The 11,262-nt window shown below is 45.8% G+C and overlaps 1 pseudogene; it reads left to right on the top strand.

Moving 5' to 3' along the window:
• Nucleotides 1-5,540: 5,540 nt before the first annotated feature.
• Nucleotides 5,541-6,256, top strand: LOC148143024 (uncharacterized; annotated as a pseudogene).
• Nucleotides 6,257-11,262: the final 5,006 nt, after the last annotated feature.

Raw genomic sequence — 11,262 nt, 5'->3', positions numbered from 1 at the left:
TCTGTGTGAACTTTGGTATGTTCTCCCCCTTCTGTCTGCGCGGGTTACCTCTGGGTGCTCCGGTTTCCTTCCACAGTCCAAGGATCTGCAGTTTCGGATGGATCGGCTGTGCTAAAGTGTCCAGGGATGTGCAGGTTAGAGTGGGTTAGCCATGGGGAACTGCAGGGCTGTAGAGTAAGTTGATGAGTCTGGGTGGGATGCTGTGTGGAAGGTCGGTGTGAATTTGATAGGTGAAATGGCCTGCAGGGATTATATAATTCTTCTCCTTTAGCCATATGTGGATTGAGAAATGACCTGCTGTGGGAGGAGTAGGCTCCAGTTCATGGGACACTGCCCCAGTCCTGGGGAAGGTGGGAATTGTGCTGTCTCTCTCCCCACCCACCGCCCCCATCCATTCTCTCTCACCCCGCAACTCTCTGCCCCCCATTTTCTCTCTCTCTCCCCCTCATTCTCTTCCTCCACCCTTTGACCCCTGAGTCTTTCCTTTCAGCCCCCACCACCCTCTGTTCCCCCCAGTCTCACAATGGCCCCCACACTCTGTCACCCTGTCCATTCTGTATCTCTTCCAACTCCCATTGAACTTTCTCATGCCTCAAGCTCTCTTTGATCGCTGTATCAAGCTCTTAGAAGAGAGAGAGAGAGAGAGAGAGAGAGAGAGAGAGAGAATGGTTGGTGATGAAACTGCCTGGGACATGGGGGTGCACGAGAAATGGCTGATCTTTCAAATTGAGAATAGCTAACATAATATATTCAGAAACAGCATTAAAGTTTGAATGCATGTTCAATTTTATATGAAGACAAAGCTGCAGCCATCTTTCTCAAACTTGCTTTGAACTATGTGCAGTTGAGGACAGGCTGTTCAGGGTGAATGAGGCTTTTGCTCGAAATGTCAATTTTCCTGAAATGTCAATTTTCCTGCTCCTCGGATGTTGCCTGACCTGCTGTGCTTTTCCAGCACCACATTCTTGACTCTAATATCCAGCATCTGCAGTACTCAGTTTCGCCTGTTAGGGGTGAATGGCCGATTCCTAGTCTTGAAAAATTGGTTCTGTTAGAAGGTGTAGAGGTGTATTCTACCTTCAAGAGAGTTGAAAAGCGAGCAGAACCACCTGACGTAGCACCAAACGTTCTGAACAAGGTAACAATTTAACATTTGGTCGAACAGCTCAGTAGCTGGGTTGCCTGGAGACAAAAACATACTCAATTTTGGCCAATCGATTTAAAATCTTGCCCCAAAATACTGAATTCCAATCAAGTTTGAATTTAGTATTTTGAGAATATTGGTTAGCACTGCTGCCTCACACCACCAGGGTCGATTCCAGCCTTGGGTGACTGACTGTGTGGAGTTTGCACATTCTCCCCGTGTCTGCATGGGTTTGCTCTGGGTGCTCCAGTTTCCTCCCACAGTCCAAAGATGTGTAGGTCAAGTGAAGTGACTATGCTATATTGCCCGTAGTGTTAGGTGCATTCGTCAGAGGGAAATGGGTCTGGGTGGGTTACTCTTTGGAGTGTCAGTGTGGACTGGTTGGGCCGAAGGGCCTGGTTCCGCACTGTAGGGAATTTAATCCAATCTAATATTAACACCAATGAAACGATTTGATGCTTTGGAGTACAAAATCAAAAAAAAAGTTGAACAGTTACAGGAGAACTGCCAAAAGACCAACAAATGTAGGCTGCTAGTGAGAACTCTGAGAGGTACCTGTCCAGAGAAGGAGTCTGCACAGAGAAAAAACATCGACACTGACCTGGAGAGCAAATCTTCAGAGGAAGGTACAAAGAGAAGATTTAACAGCTGGCTGGGTTTAAAGTTTGAATCTTTCGGTAAATCTTAATCAGAGTTTTTATTGGACTGATATCATACAGGGGAAGGTAGAAGATAGGTTAGAGACAGGAGTTGTAAATAGTTGTTAATTAATTATTCTCCGTTAGACTTTAATAAATAAAGTTGTTGATTTTTACTTTAAATACTGACCTTTGGGAATAGTTTCTTGGTTCTTGAATTTTCACAGATTGCCACATGGGTTAAACCTTCTCTATGTTGCTGGTTTAAATTAGGTAGGGGAGGTTGCACCCAGTGTTGTAAAATTTGGGGGCTTTCGTCCGAGATTTGAACTGGTTTAGACAGATTTGAATAGATTTGGCGGTACGAAAAATCCCAGCAGATTGAAACACTTGCAAGTTAGTGTCCTAGATCATTAAATAAAACTTTAAATAGTGACTTTTAGAAACAGTACCTTACCTCTTGAATTTTCACATTACCACATGGGGTAAATCTTTTTTGGGTTTAAATTAGTTAGGGGGGGGGGGTGCAGTCCGTGTCATAACAATTCTGACTATGTAGAAACAGTAGTGGAGCGTGGAAACAAACTGTTTGTTCTGTGCCAGTCGGATATCCTGAATTAATCTAGGCCCATTTGCCAGCTCTTGGCCCAGATCCCTCCAAACCTTCCTGTTCATAAACACATCCAGATGCCTTTTGATTATTGTAATTGTACCAGCCTCCACCACTTCCTCTGGGAGCTCATTCAATCCACGCACCACCTGCTGCGTAAAATAGTTGCCCTTTAGGTCCCTTTTAGTCCTTTCCCCTCTCACCCTAATATAAATCAATTGCTGCTTTTTCTGAACAGGCTCAGTGGCTGGCACTGCTGCCTTATAGCGCTGGGGACCCGGGTTTGATCCCAGTCTCGGGCAACTGTCTGAGTGGAGTTTGCACCTTCTCCCCATGTCTGCGTGGGATTCCTTTGGTGCTCCGGTTTCTTCCCACAATCCAAAGATGTGCAGGTTTGGAGAGGGCACTTGTGGGGAATTAACTTTCACACTTTTTTTCTACTCCTTAGGTCCCTTTTAAATCTTTCCCCTCTCACCTTCAACCTATACCCTCCAGTTTGGGAATCCCCTACCCTGAGGAAAAGATGAGTAGTCAAATAAAATGCAAAAGGAATAAAATGGGGGGGGGGGGGAGCAGAAAGGAGATGCATTGTTTAAATGGTGATATATTGGGATGTGGAGAAAGTGAGGACCGCAAATGTTGGAGATCAGAGTCAAAAAGTGTGGTGCTCGAAAAGCACAGCAGATGAGGCAGCATCCGAGGAGCAGGAGAGTCAGCGTTACAGGCACGAGCCCTTCATCAGGAATGTGTATAAAGGGGCCTCAGCGTCCTTCCATACCAGTTAATGCCTGTTGTGAGGTAGGTGCAGCAAGCAATGAGCAAAGCAGGTGTTATCTTAGCAAGAGGAATTGAGTTCAGAAGTGGGGATGTCTTCCTGCAGTTATGGGATCATTGAATATATTCAAGGCTGAGTTCATCTGATTTTGGAACAACAACGAAGTGGATGTTTATGGGGGAAGGCAAGGAAATGGTTTTCAGACCATTGCAGAACAATTACCGAGTCAAACAGCACAGAAACAGTCCCTTCAGTCCAACTACTCCATGCTATGTTCTCAAACTAATCTAATCCCATCTGCCAGTGTTTGGCCTATATCCCTCAGTCACAAAGCTGGTCCTTTTTACTAAAAGCTGGTCCTTTTACTAACAGCTGGTCCTTCTTCTCAAGGATGCCTTGGTTTTTTTTCAGAGGGGTGGTTAAAAAAAACCCGGGCTCCGAAGTGACTGGTTTAGTACAGAGATGAAAAACAGTATTGGGAGGCATTTTTGGTTATATGTGAACAGATGAGACTTGAGGCCAAAGCTTTTATGTTTTATGTTTTAGAAGTGACCAGGGGTATCTCATGTTTAGGGGATCTATTTAAAGATGGGGTCCTGATGTCTTTTGAACAGCTGCGTCAGAAATTCGGATTACCTAATGGAGACCTCTTTTGATACTTCCAAATTCGAGATTATATACAGAAGAAGACCACGTTATTAGATAGTCTTTATAAATCAGATAGAGAATGTAGTGTCCTACGACCAGTGGGGGTATCTTCCGTCAGTACTATTTATCATTTACTACATGATGAAGTATCGGGAGATATGGATAATCTGCTTAAAACATGGGATCAGGATTTGGGACTAGAAATCTCTATAGAAACGTGGAATGATATTTGGGAAAATGCTAGAAGAATTACTATCTGTAACAGAACCCAGGCTATCCAGCTGAAGATACTTCATAGGGCCCATATAGCACCGTTTCGATTGGCAAAATTTAAGGCAGGAGCATCTCCAATGTGTCCTCAATGCAAAATAGAGGTGGGCACTCTTATACATTGCCTATGGACCTGTCATAAGATCCGTAGATATTGGACTAAAGTAGCAAGTACCCTGACAGAAATTTTAGGAACGGAAATTAAAGTGGACCCTGTATCTCTCCTCTTGGGCTTTTTGAACCTTCCCTCCCTGGACACCTACGGGAAGAGACTATTTTCTATTCTTTCTTTCGTGCAAGGAAAAATATTTTGGTGAACTGGGCGGCTGAGGGCCACCCTGGACTTTCAAATTGGCACAGATTAATTATGGAATGTATTCCCCTTGACTTCCTTACAAATATGGTGCACCGAAAGACTGAATTATTTTATAAAATATGGCAGCCCTTTTTGAATTACACAAATACAGATTTTTTGGCTATCCTAACAAGGGCTTTTATTTAATTGAGATTCCAAACCTGGCTGGTCCGGGGCCCCTCGGGGGAGGAATCCCGCACGAATACGGGTTTTATTACATCTGATGTTAACACATTCCGAGCGTGTAAGAGACTTAAATATACACTCTGGTTAGTTGTAGGTTAGATTAGTAGATAGTTGAGTTTTGTTTGTTTTTTCTTCTTCTTTTTCGTTTTTTTTTGTTAAATTTTGACTATTGTATATTTGAGTTAATTGTATATCAATGTTTATATCTGAGAGTTTTGTTTATTTTTGTAAACTTGTTAAAATGTTAAATTTCTAATAAAAATATCTATAAAAAAAACCGGACTGGCAGTGATGACTTTTGTAATCTTTTCTTACAGACTATCTGAAGACAGAAGTTTCAAGTCAACAGATAAAGGGCTTATGTCCAAAATGTTGATTCTCCTGCTTCTCTGATGCTGCTTGCCGTGCTGCCCTTTTCCAGCGATGCAGTTTTTGACTCTGACTCTCCAGCGTCTCCAATCCTCACTTTCACATCAATGTCTGATAGTTACTCAATCCATCAGGACCGCAACAATTTTTAACTATGATTCTGTGAGAAGGAGCAAAGCTTTCTTTTTGGTCCCTGTTTGAGTACGGGGGCACTGGTTGAAAGACCCTACTGTTGCAGCGCACTGAGTGTGGAGCCTGAAACAACTCTACTGCCTGGAAAGAAGAATTCATGGCAGGGTTGTACACGTGTGTGTGCAGCTGAAGCTTCGGCCATGGAGAAACCCGAGGAAACACGCCCTGTTGAGAAACCATGGAGTTGTGGCGACTGCGGGAAGGGCTTCCATGTCCCACCTGTCCTGGCGGCTCATCAGTGCAATCACACTGGGAAGAGGCCGTTCTCCTGCCCCGAGCGGGAGAAGGGCTTTACTAGCTCCTGTGTCTTGCTGGCCCACCAGCATATAAACACTCGTGAGAGGAAGTTTTACTGCTCCATGTGCGGGAAAGGATTCACTTGGGTGGACAACCTCCAGACCCATCAGCGATTCCACGCAGGGGAGAGGCTCTTTAGTTGCCATGAGTGCGGGAAAGCCTTCAGCAATTCCTCCAATCTGCTGACGCACCGGCGGGTCCACACGGGGGAGAGGCCATTCAGCTGCCCTGAATGCGGGAAGGCCTTCAGCGATTCCTCCAACCTGCTGAGGCACCGGCGGGTCCACACGGGGGAGAGGCCCTTCAGCTGCCCAGAGTGTGGGAAGGCCTTCAGCAATTCCTCCTCCCTGCTGGTCCATCAGCGGGTCCACACGGGGGAGCGGCCCTTTGGCTGCCCAGAGTGCGGGAAGGCCTTCAGCAATTCCTCTGACCTGTTGTCCCACCAGCGGGTCCACACCAGGGAAAGGCCATTCAGCTGCCCCGAGTGCGGGAAGGGGTTCACCCACTCCTCCAAACTGCTGGCCCATCAATGGGTCCACACCGGGGGGAGGCCGTTTGCCTGCCCCGACTGCGGGCGGAGGTTCACATTGTCCTGCAACTTGCGGAGGCACCAGTGCATCCAACAATCAGATTCCACCAGTGACGCTGCAGTGGGTCACCCCCAGGGCTGAACCTCCTGCCCATTCTGACAGTGGGTGCAGCAAGCTTTTGTGTTTTGTGCTGGACTCACCCCCACCAAGCACACCTACGTGGCTCAGGGGTGGCATGGTGACTCTGTGGTTAGTACCACTGCCTCACGATGCTGACCTGGGTTCAATTCCACCCTAGGGGAGACAGTCTGTGTGTAGCTTTCACATTGCACGCCCCACGTCTGTATGGGTTACCTCTGAGTGCTCTGGTTTCCTTCCCGTGGTCTAAAGGTGTGCAGGTTAGGATGAATTGGCCCATCTAAATTGTCCCATAGTGTTCAGGGATGTGTCGGTGTGGTGCATTAGTTGGGGTAAATGTAGAGGAATAGAGATAGGGGAATGGCTGGGTTACTCTGCGGAGGGCCAGTGTGGACTTGTTGGGCGAAAGGACCTGTTTCCATACTGTAGGGAATCTAATCTTTAAAAAAAAGAATTCCTCCAAGCAATCTTGATAAAATATGCCGAGTTGGACAAAGTATCCCATCAAGTTTGAGTTGAAGAAGTCAGAAGTGACACAACACCATGTTACAGTGCAACAAGTTTATTTGAAATCACAAGCTTTAGGAGCATTGCTCTTTCATGAGTGCTGCTCCTTCATCACTTCATCTGGTGCCATGTGACTTCTGACCTTGTCCACCCCAATTCAACACCAGCACCTCCGCATCAGAGTTGACGAATGAGATTGGATTTTATTCGGCCTGATTGTGAGATGTTCCATTTGGAAACTCAAAACTGTCTGACCAACAAAGAGATGCAAATCATAGAGTCCTACAGCAGGAGACAGGCCCTTCGGCCCAACATGGTCCACACTGACCAAACTGTCCATCAACACTAAGCCCATTTCCCTGCAGTTGGCCCATTTCCTACCATACCTTTCCTATCCACGTATTTGCCCAAATGCCTTTTAAATGTTGTTAATGTACCCACCTCAACCACTTCCGCTGGCATCTCATTCCATATGTGTACCACCGTCTGCGTGAAAAGAAATGTTGCCCCTCACATTCCCTTTTATTCTTTTTCCTCTAACCTTAAACTGATGCCCTCTAGCCCTCACTTCCCCAACCCCGTGCATTCACCCTCTCATGATCTCTTCACTTCTCTAAGGGCCTCTCTCAGACTCTTAATCCTCTAAATAAAAATATCTTAGCTTGTCCAACCTCTCCCTTTTACACAGACCCTTGAATCCTGGTAACATCCTTGGAAATGTCTTCAGCACTCTTCCAAGTTGAATAACATATTTGTTATAGACACTGCCCTGTCTACCTGTTTTGTTGGAAATATAGGACCTAATCCAAACTGGATAATCTGGCTGATGGGGCAGGAAACCACTTCCTTTCTTGAGAGACAAGTCTCCTGGAGAGAACTGGCTGGCTGACTGATCTACTGACCCTCAGCGTCCCACTGCCCTCAGTTATCTGGAGGGGTGTCCACACATTTGCCTAAGGTGGTGCTTGAAACCTTTATCATCTTTGGGATGGATCCCCATTCATTCCGTGCTATGGAGTCATGCAGCCTGGAAACAGACCCTTCAGACCAACCAGTCCATGATCCCCAACTAAACTAGTGCCACCCATCTGCTCCTGGCCTGTATCCAGTATGTTAATACTTTTGTTCATTTGTTCACCGTGAGAGTTGGATAAATAAATTGCTGATTGTTGATTTTAAAGTGTTGGGGATTTATTCTTATCACTAGAGCAGGTTACACCACTTTTCATGCTAATTTTACAGATTATTGGGTGACACGCTCCTCTGGGTGTTTCTGTTTGAGATAGGTGTGGCTGTCAGCCTTTGCTTTATAAAAGTATTGACGTAATGTAGTGCTGAATGCAATGGAGTCAACATGAATCCCAGCCTCTCACTGTGGTTGTGGGTGAATCGTCTTAATTTGGCTCTTAACTCAGAAACTGCACACAATTAACTGCTGAAACAATGATTAACACTTTATTGTATGGAGCAACCAAAAATAAAACTCCTCAAGTTTTCATTGGAGAAAAGAAGGTTTAAGGGTGACTTGATAGAGGTGTACAAGATGATTAGAGGTTTAGATAGGGTTGACCATGAGAACCTTTTTCCACGTATGGAGTCAGCTATTACAAGGGGGCATAGCTTTAAATTAAGGGGTGGTCGGTATAGGACAGATGTTAGGGGTAGATTCTTTACTCAGCGAGTAGTGAGTTCATGAAATGCCCTGCCAGTAGCAGTGGTGGACTCTCCCTCTTTATGGGCATTTAAGCAGGCATTGGATAGGCATATGGAGGATAGTGGGTTAGTGTAGGTTAGGGGCTTGGATCGGCACAACATCGAGGGCCAAAGGGCCTGTACTGCGCTGTATTCTTCTATGTAACCAAGTTCAACCTCACTCACAACTTGGCTATCACACAATTGATGGCAGAATTTAACTGAGTTTCCCCCACCAGTATCTGTCTCTGGAAGTGTCCAGGGATTCAGTGCAACATTCTTCTTCCAAGTACAGCTGCTACATCATTCTGGTTGAATTCTGGTGGAGATTCCTCGCTTTCAAATCTGTGATGTGATGCTTCTTTAGATTCTAACACCACCTCCCCATACTTCTGGAGATCTCCGGTCTGTAGCTTACCTTCTTATCCTCGAGGTTTAGTGGTTTGTTTGATACAGCGTTTCCTGCAAAAAACCCCTTTACGTCAGGGCCTTCCTTCCACAGACAAACTTAATTGTCCTTTTATCATGAGCTTATTAAACACTTCGCTCATCTGTCCCAGGAAACATCTTGTTGTTTTGCGTCCTTCTTCCCAGGGATGGTTAACTACCAGAAATTAGGCCATTCAGCCCATTGAGTCTGCTCCACTATTCAATCGTGGCTGATACGTTTCTCAACCCAATTCTCTCTGTAACCCTTGATACTTAAGAATGATTGAGTCTGCTCCACCATTCAATGGGCTGAATGGCCTAATTTCTGCCTCCTGATGTAGCAGTTTCTCAGTGGCCCTTTTGTTTCTTGGTCCAGAAAGAGTTCCTGCTGATTCAGGGAGTTGGAAAGTTCTGCAGTTTACAGGACCACACCACATTCCCCTCTGCCTCCTCCTGAGATACTGGCAATTCCCAAGATCGCTTGGTATCCCTGAAAACAATCGAGGTGTCTGGAAATCTCTGCTGCTACTCTGGAACAGAAGGATTATGGGGAGAAAATTCAGAAATCTGATGTGAAAAGGGACTATGGAGTTCTACTCCAGGATTCTCTCCAAGGTAAACTTACAGGTTGAGTCAGTAGTTGGGGAGGCAAATGCAATGATGGCATTTATTTTGATCAGACTTGAATATAAATGCAGGGATGTACTTCTGAGGCTCTGTAAGGCTCCGGTCAGCCCACAATTAGAGTACTGTATGTAGATTTGGGCCCCATATCTCAGGAAGGATGTACTGGCCCTAGAACATGTTCAGAGGAGGTTCACAAGAATGGTCCAGGAATGAAAAATTTAACATATGAAGAACATTAGAGGACTCTAGGTTTATACTTCATGGAGTTCAGAAGGATGAGAGGGGATCTAATTGAAACCTACAAAATAATGAACGGTGTGGATGTTGGGAAGGTGTTTCCATTGGTAGGACAGACTAGAACCTGAGGGCTCAGCCTTCGCGTCAAGGGAAGACCCTTCAGAACAGAGGGAAGAGAGGCTCCTTCAGCCAGAGTGTGGTGAGTCTATGGAATTCACTGCCACAAGGCTGCGGAGGCCAGGTTACTGAATATATTTAAGACGGAGATAGATAGGTTCGTGAGGATCAAGGGTTAAGGGAGAGAATGGGGTTGAGAAACTTATCAGCCATAATTGAATGGCGAAGCAGACTCAATGGGCTGAATGGCCTAATTTCTGCTGCTATGGTCTTATGATATGCTGATGTGTGGAGGGATGAGAAGGGGGGAAAAAGAGATGAAGAGAGAAAGACAGTTAAGGTGAAGCTCGATAGAGATGAAGGAAATATAAGAATTGTATGATAAATGGCAGAACACATAGGAGCACTGGCATACAGAGAGATCTGGGCATATAGATCCGTGGAAGTGGTAATGCAGGTGGGCACGGTGGTCAAGAAAGCACACAGCACACTTCCTTGAGTGTAAGAGTTACGTTACAGCTGTTTATTATGGCCACATTCAGAATATAGTGTGTAGTTCTGGTCACGGTGCTACTGGAAGGATGTGGGTGCTCTGGTAGAGGGTACAAGCAAGGTTCACCAGGACATTGCCTAGTCTGGAGGGCTCTCGTTATGAGCAGAGGAGGCATAAACCTGGATTATTTTCTTTGGAAAAACAGAGGCTGAGAGGAGACCTCGACAAAATGCTGAGATACACAGATTGGCTGGACAGGGGTGGCAGGGTAGCTCAGTGGTTCGCACTAATGCCTCACAGTGCCAGAGACCTGCGTTCGATTTTAGTCTCAGGCAACTATCTGTGTGGAGTTGGCACATTGTCCCTGCACCCCACCTCCCGTGTCTGTGTGGGCTTCCTCCGGGTGCTCGGGCTTCCTCCTACAATCCAAACTTGTATAGGTTAGGGTGGATTGGCGATGCTAAATTACCCATAGCGTCCAGGGAGAGGCAGGATAAGTTGGATTGTCTGTGTGTAAATTGCCCCAATGTTCAGGGATGTGTAAGTTCGGTGCATTAGTCAGGAGTAAATGTAGATAATGGGGGTCAGAAAACGAGTCTCTATGTGTTAATCTTTAGAGGGCCAGTGTTGTCTTGTTGGGCTAAATGGTCTGTTTCCACGCTGGAGGGATTCTATGATAGTCAGAGGTGTTTTTTTCCCTCCAAAGTAGAAAGTTCAACTAAAAGAGGTTCAAGGACTGTTTGGGGGGAAAGTGGTGGGGGTGGGGAATTAACACAGAGGGATGGTGGGTTTCTGGAACGCACTGCCAGTGGAGGTAATGGAAGCAGGCACCTTAACAACGTTTAAGGTGTATCTTGATAGACGCATGAAGGGGAGGTGAATAGAGGAACAGAAGCCACACATGGGCAATAAATAGCAGGTCTAAGTAAGAATTAAGAAGTAGCACAGGCTTGAGGGGGTCTGTGTGCCTAAAGCAAGTGAGAAGGGCCTGTGACTGTGCTGTATTGT

Source organism: Chiloscyllium plagiosum, unplaced genomic scaffold, assembly GCF_037043375.1.
Source record: "Chiloscyllium plagiosum isolate Xiang-an unplaced genomic scaffold, Cpla_swu_hap1 HiC_scaffold_27, whole genome shotgun sequence".
Classification (NCBI taxonomy): Eukaryota; Metazoa; Chordata; class Chondrichthyes; order Orectolobiformes; family Hemiscylliidae; genus Chiloscyllium; species Chiloscyllium plagiosum.
The sequence above is the reverse complement of the archived record's forward strand: the minus strand, read 5'-3'. Positions and strand labels throughout refer to the sequence as shown.